Raw genomic sequence first — 6,678 nt, forward strand, 5'->3', positions numbered from 1 at the left:
TATATATGTATTTATTATGAATATTTTGGAAAATATTCATAATAAATACATATATAAGATGACATATATACCTCTCCACCACTTGCAGCTGCATGCTCATCAAATGCCAACTCCATGATATCCACATATATAGGCTGTGGAAGCAAGTCTTTTAAGGGTTGAGAATCGATGAGTCGCTGAACGACATCCTAGGTCGTTTGTGCACCGCCTAACTCGTGCTTAATAGTGGGAAGAAAACTTAAAGCCCAAGGAGCTTTAACATTCTTCAACAAGTATTTTTCAATCTTACCCACAATGTATGACGTGTCTCATGATCACGTCGAGGTCACAGATTGGCTACTAGTCTTATTGGTGGTGGTGAATGTCTTAACTCCAGCACTTGACAAAGACACTCTTCCTTTCTTTCTTGGTTGTAAACCATAAGCCCCATCGACGTCTTTCATCCACTAGTCTCTGGTCATGCGGTTAGGCTCTACAGGAGTGTCCTCTGTACCCTGAGACTTCATGACACGGGTCAAGATAACTTCGGTATTTTGGACATCATATGCATCCCTAGGAACTTCAACAGCCTCCGGTGCTTCTGGAACTTCATCAACTTCTATGACTACCGTAATATCGTTGAACATTCCTTGCGTATCGTCTATATTTCTATCATCTAGTTCAATATCTTCACCTTCTCCGTGAAAACTCCAATATTTATAATGTTCATCAAATCCTCATCTTTCTAGGTGTCTTCATATAGTAACTCTATCCACCAGACCCCTATTCCTGCACTTACTACACAGACAACACAACAAATCATTCTCTATCTTCCTCGGATTAGCATATGCATACTCAAGGAATGCTTCTCATCCATGTTTGTGGGAAAATTGGAAGAATAATTATGAGAAATGTATTTGATTTTATTCTCTCTAACTGATTTAGATAAAGAATGGTTTATAATTCTCTCAAAGTAATCTCTCTCTCACAGGCTTAGAAAAAGAAATTATAAATATTCTCAATCGGAATCCCGATTTATAAAAGAGAAGAGGATCGATGGAGATTCTCCCCTTCGTTTAAAACTGGGTTCTTTACGGTAGCGATGAGATACCTCCCTCGATGTTCGTATCAAGTTTGATTCTCATTGATGATTCGAACGTCTTACTTCATTGGAACGGTTGATGGAACTTGTGTGGAAAGTATGAAAAGAACTCTTAATGAGTTTTATAACTCAGTGCGAGTTTTTTAAACTCTGTGAAAGAGTTGATTTGAAACCAAAAATCCGGTTAGTAAGCCAAGATCTAAGCTCCAAGATCTCTGTTGTTGATGATGAAAACTCTCTAAGGATGAATGTCGATCTCCTTTTAGATATTTCGATCTCGAAAAGATTCCCTAAACTCAACTGAGTTTTTCGCCATTTATAGGGGGTTTAGGGGTGTAACCACACCCTAAAATCCCTCCTTAATGGGGTGTAATCGATCTCATTTCATAGAAAACGATTTTGAAACCGTTCAAGGGTTTAAGGGGTGTAATCGCCCTTCTAAAATCTCTCCATAATAGGGTGTAACTGGCCACATTAAGTGGAGATACGATTTTGAAACTGTTCAGGTTCTGTTTGAACCAGTCAAATGCAGAAAACGCGGGTCGGACCCCTACGTTTTGATGTTGCAACGCAGGGATGGCCTCTGCGTTTTGAATCTGTGATGCAGAGGTGGGTTCTGCGTCTTAATTTTAAGAGACCATTATTTGTAGTCTCTTTTGCTAGAGCGTTGCAAAGATCGTCATCTTGTAATCTTCATCTTGGCTCTTTGAAAATATAAAAGCCGTCAAATTTTAACTTCCATCATTGATGTTTGATGGGGATCGGCTATCTTTAGTGATTTTTAGACAGCCTACAATCCGTCTCAGTATCGAGTTTCTCCTTTCGTTCTTCTTTTTAATATAGGAATATCAATCCATGACTTATCATGAACTTCTCTCATCTGTATAATAGGTAAACTTATTAATTAATTTAATATCTTATAAATCATCTTAAGTTTAATAGTCTTTATTTTAGTTGATTTAAACAAATAATCAAGCGAATGAAATTACTCTTCTAAAATGTCCATTGTCGTACAAAATAAAAGCTAACACTCTATGATAAGTAATCCTGATTTGAACCAACACTCTCGGCTGTCATAGGAAGACTTCTATCCCATTAAGAATATAGTAGTGCTTACATCTAACTTTGAATCCTTTGTGATTTTCATTTCTAGAAAAATTCGACAGCATCTACCCCCTGTTCTCCAAGTACACTGTGTGGATGTTATTATGCGTATCGGTAATAGACCGAAATCGGTAAGTAATAGACCAAAATCGGTAATTAATAGGCCGATACGCATAACAACATACGTTTATTGTACCCAGAGAACAAGTACGTATGACCAAAATTTTCTAGAAATGAAAATGTATAAAATATAAAGTTAGATGTATGCACTACTATATTCCTAACCCGTCCGAACTGGACAAATCCAATAGTTACATTCCAATTCTTTCTACTTATAATATAAATTAAGCGATCCTTTTCAGTATAAAATTAAACTTCATACGCAAAGTGGAATCGTCCATTTATATTATAAGTCTAAATAATTGGTAGTAATTATTGGACGGAGATCTACGGCTAACATTAACTTGTTATTCACCTAAAATTAATATATAACACATTATTGTGTTATATATCACATTACTAATTTTTAAAAATATATATATATACATCTTTGATTACTTCACATATTTTAGGGTATTAGGGTTTTATGTCTAAAATTAGTAAGGATAATTATCTGGGTAATTACTATTATTAGGGTATTAGTTAGATTTATTATCAATTTCTTTTAAGGGTTAGGGTTAGGGTTTCTATGAGGTTTAAAGATTTGTGTTGTAATTAGGGCTAAAATCAAATTTAGGGTAATAAGCATTCTAGTCTACAATATTCAAAAGATAACAACAATAAATAAAAATATTTGAAAAAAATTCAAAATTTTTGAAAATACCTCTCTAAGGAGGGAAGGCAATGGTGGCTCTCTCGTGCGGCTAAGGACAACGACGAGGAGGAGGCAGAGGACGATGAGGAGGAGTAGGCGGTGGGCTACAGACGGGCAAGCGGGAGAGGGTGGCGGTCAGGCGGGCGAGGGAGGCGGGCGGGAGAGGGTTTGGAGAATGAGGGGAAAGAGAGAGGCTGAGAATGAGAAATGGGTGGAGGATAGGGATTGGTTTGAGATAATGTTTGGGATATTTTAATTTTAGCCCCTCAAAGCTTTAATATTTTCAAATTAGTCCCCAAAATATCATGAAAATTTCTATTACATCCCTCAAATCATCACAATATTTACTATTAGGTCCCCTGGTTAACACCTGTTAGATTTAAAGAAATATTCCTTTAAATCTAACTATTATTACTAGTTTTTCTTTACTTTTGATTATAAAAATCCAACATGTTTGGACCTAGTTGACTCGTTAAAACGTGAAAACCCAAATTTATTAAAAACTACTTTTTTCTCCAATAGATATCATCTTCACTCTAACTCAATTTCGACGGCTCTTTCTCCTCTTAACCTTATAGAATTCTAAGAGAACTTTATCCAAACTATTTTTATTCGTTTCTTTAGTGATTAAATCTCATTAAGATCTTCTCAAATTTATTAATGATGTTTACAGGCTCAAGTTCATCCGTAAATGAAGCCAAGAGTAGTGGAGATCATCGAAACTACTAGTATAAAGAATAAAAGAAAATAAATTTTAAAAATAATATAGAATTGGTAATTAATTGAAAAGGGCTATGATAAGTTCTGATATATCATTAGCAATATCAATATGGTTACATGTTCATAACACTAATAACTAAAAATGATCTCCTCATTGGTCTCTCACCATTTTCTCATCATCTTCACTTTTCTCATCATTTTCTCTAAATTAATCAAAGTCGAAGCCAAAAACTCACGAATACTTATCGAATATCAAAGTATATTTATTCCGCTAAAGAATTTAATTTTCAAGTAGTATTAAAATTCATAAATAAAAATTATTCCTTCATACTATATGATGTGTATATATTTAAATTAATATTTAATTAAAAAACAGATTTAAGTTTATTTAAGTCTTAAAATCGGTATATAAAACATAGGTTGAAATGGTAAATGGTTAAAAATACGACATCATATATGCAATAATACAAATAACAACATGTGATCAGTTTTAAACTGATCACATAGGTTAAAATCGGTATCCCGTCGCCAATAAATACTGGCGACGACCAGTATTGGCGACGGGTTATTGTCGTCGACAATAAGTATTGGCGACGGGAGCGGTCGTCGACAATACTTATTGGCGACGGACCGCGTCCATCACCAATGTTTTCTCGTCGCCCATGACCATGGGCGGCGGGAAAACATTGGCGACGGGTTATTGGTGACGGGTCATTTCCCGTCGCCAATGTTTGTATTGGCGATGGATTCAATATCCGTCGCCAATACCCTCATTTTGACTAGTGAGAACATAACCCATTCATTGAATCATAATACATATTTTATTAATTACAAAATATTTATGCGCAACTTATGAGTCATTATTTAGCAAGTCTAACTTTCATCAGTATCTCAACGAGAGTTCAAAATCACAAGAGCTCACAATCTTCACAAAACAAACCAAAAATATATCGATGGAACAAAGAGATCGACGACTAGCTAGACAAACGCCCTCTCCATAGGGAGAGGAGACAACGCCTTGTGCAACTGGGAACTTACTAGGCAAAGAAGCTCATCAATTAATGTCAACACAAGAAAAGTAGCCAATAACATCTAATCCGCAACATTTATGTTAGCCAAGAAAAGTAGCCAACACAAGAAAAGTAGCCAATAACATCACAATCTCCGCCAATCTCATCTAGGCGGCAACTATCCATCCCACAAACCGTATCAAGAAAGAAAGGAAACACCTCAATAACATCTAATCCGCAACAACCGCGGAGAAGGGAACATCCAATTAGTGGTATACAATATTATAACTTTGATATCAAACTTCATTTTTAATTTAAATCTTATAAAATATCTTTGTTGCTTACAATATCAATTATTGTCAACACTTATGTTAGATGCAGAGCGCATTTTGCTAATCCAAGTTGAAAATTCACATTCCTCATGCTAATTAGTAAATTATAATTAAAATTAATTGTTAACTCGTCATATTTTTCATGTGGTAGAATGTTATATTTTTAGAGTTTAAAAATAGACTATAATTAAATAAAGGCATACAATTAATTTACTAGAATTATATTCTAAAATTATATTATATATGCATAAAAATATGGATAATGTGCGGTAGATTTTATTTGACTAAGGTATTTGCATGCGAGTATGACATGTTAGGTCAATTACAGCTATTGGTTTTGCTGCGACCATTAAACGCAACCACAAGAAGGATTGTCTTTGCTGTTACTTCTTACATATATCCGAGTATAAGATTTAAATCACAATTGCAAATGATCTTAATTATTACCTGCAAATTAATATCATTTAATTTGCATCACCTATGGTAACCAATCATTAACAATAATCCAGACAACTCAATACCTCAAAACAAACACCTATAGGGTTAACTGCTCTTGCAAATTATTGATCTTAAGAAAATTGCAAGCAAAATCAGTTGCAAAAACTGCAATTGGCAGTTGAATATTGCGATTGTAATAGTACATTGCAAATAGTACTTTTATAATGAACCAAATGATATGAAGGAATAGAAAAATCATTTGATCTTATATCTTCGTTATTAGACTGTTTTAAAATTTTAATGATCTATACCTTTTTAAATATAGAATACTTGTGAAACCTAGGTCATCTTTGTCATAGAGTTAATCATATGACAAACATTAAAAAGGAGGTTAAAATGCTAAGAAAAATAAACTTTTGGAGGGAAATCCAATGGGAATAGAGTATAGAATATTCGTACTATCATAATTAATTTTCGAAGGGATAAATATGATTTACCCAAAAACAAATGTTAAGCTTTGTATCCCTTCCTCTCCAGATTTTTAACCAATAATGCAAGTTATCTTTAAAACAAATGATTAAAGGACTGTATAAGAACCAAGGCAATGGTTTCCACACTTTGCTAACTCATTTCTTATCTCAAAGCTAATGAAATTGTTTTTAGGATTAATTATGGACTAGTAAATTTCTCATTTCTATTTAGTATTTTATTTTGAATAAAAACTTAGGTAAAGCACTGAAAAGAACATATAATGACCACGATTGACTCTATTACTTCTAGATGTTGTTGGCGTCTGTGGCTAAATCTGGAATAAAACAGATATAAAACAGAGAAAATGAAAGGAAGCTGAAGTGTTGTATTTTTAAAAAATTTCAATTCAGCTGATGTGTGTTTGTAAAACGTTGTGCTTAAAGCAATATTTGGCCTACTCCGGTGCAAGGATCACAATGACAAATTACTTTCAGGAACAACAATATAGTACAGTGGTGTGCACCAACCAAGACTGTCAAGATCTCCTCGATCTATAAGACCTTTCGATCAAGGCAATGATCTCCTCGATCTATAAGACTTTTCGATCAAGGCAATGATCTCCTCGATCTATTAAAACCTTTCGGTTCAGGCAATGTTCCTTCGAGCACCGGCTAAATTTTGCAATATATATATATATATATATATATA

This window comes from Asparagus officinalis, chromosome 4 (genome assembly GCF_001876935.1).
Source record: "Asparagus officinalis chromosome 4, Aspof.V1, whole genome shotgun sequence".
Classification (NCBI taxonomy): Eukaryota; Viridiplantae; Streptophyta; class Magnoliopsida; order Asparagales; family Asparagaceae; genus Asparagus; species Asparagus officinalis.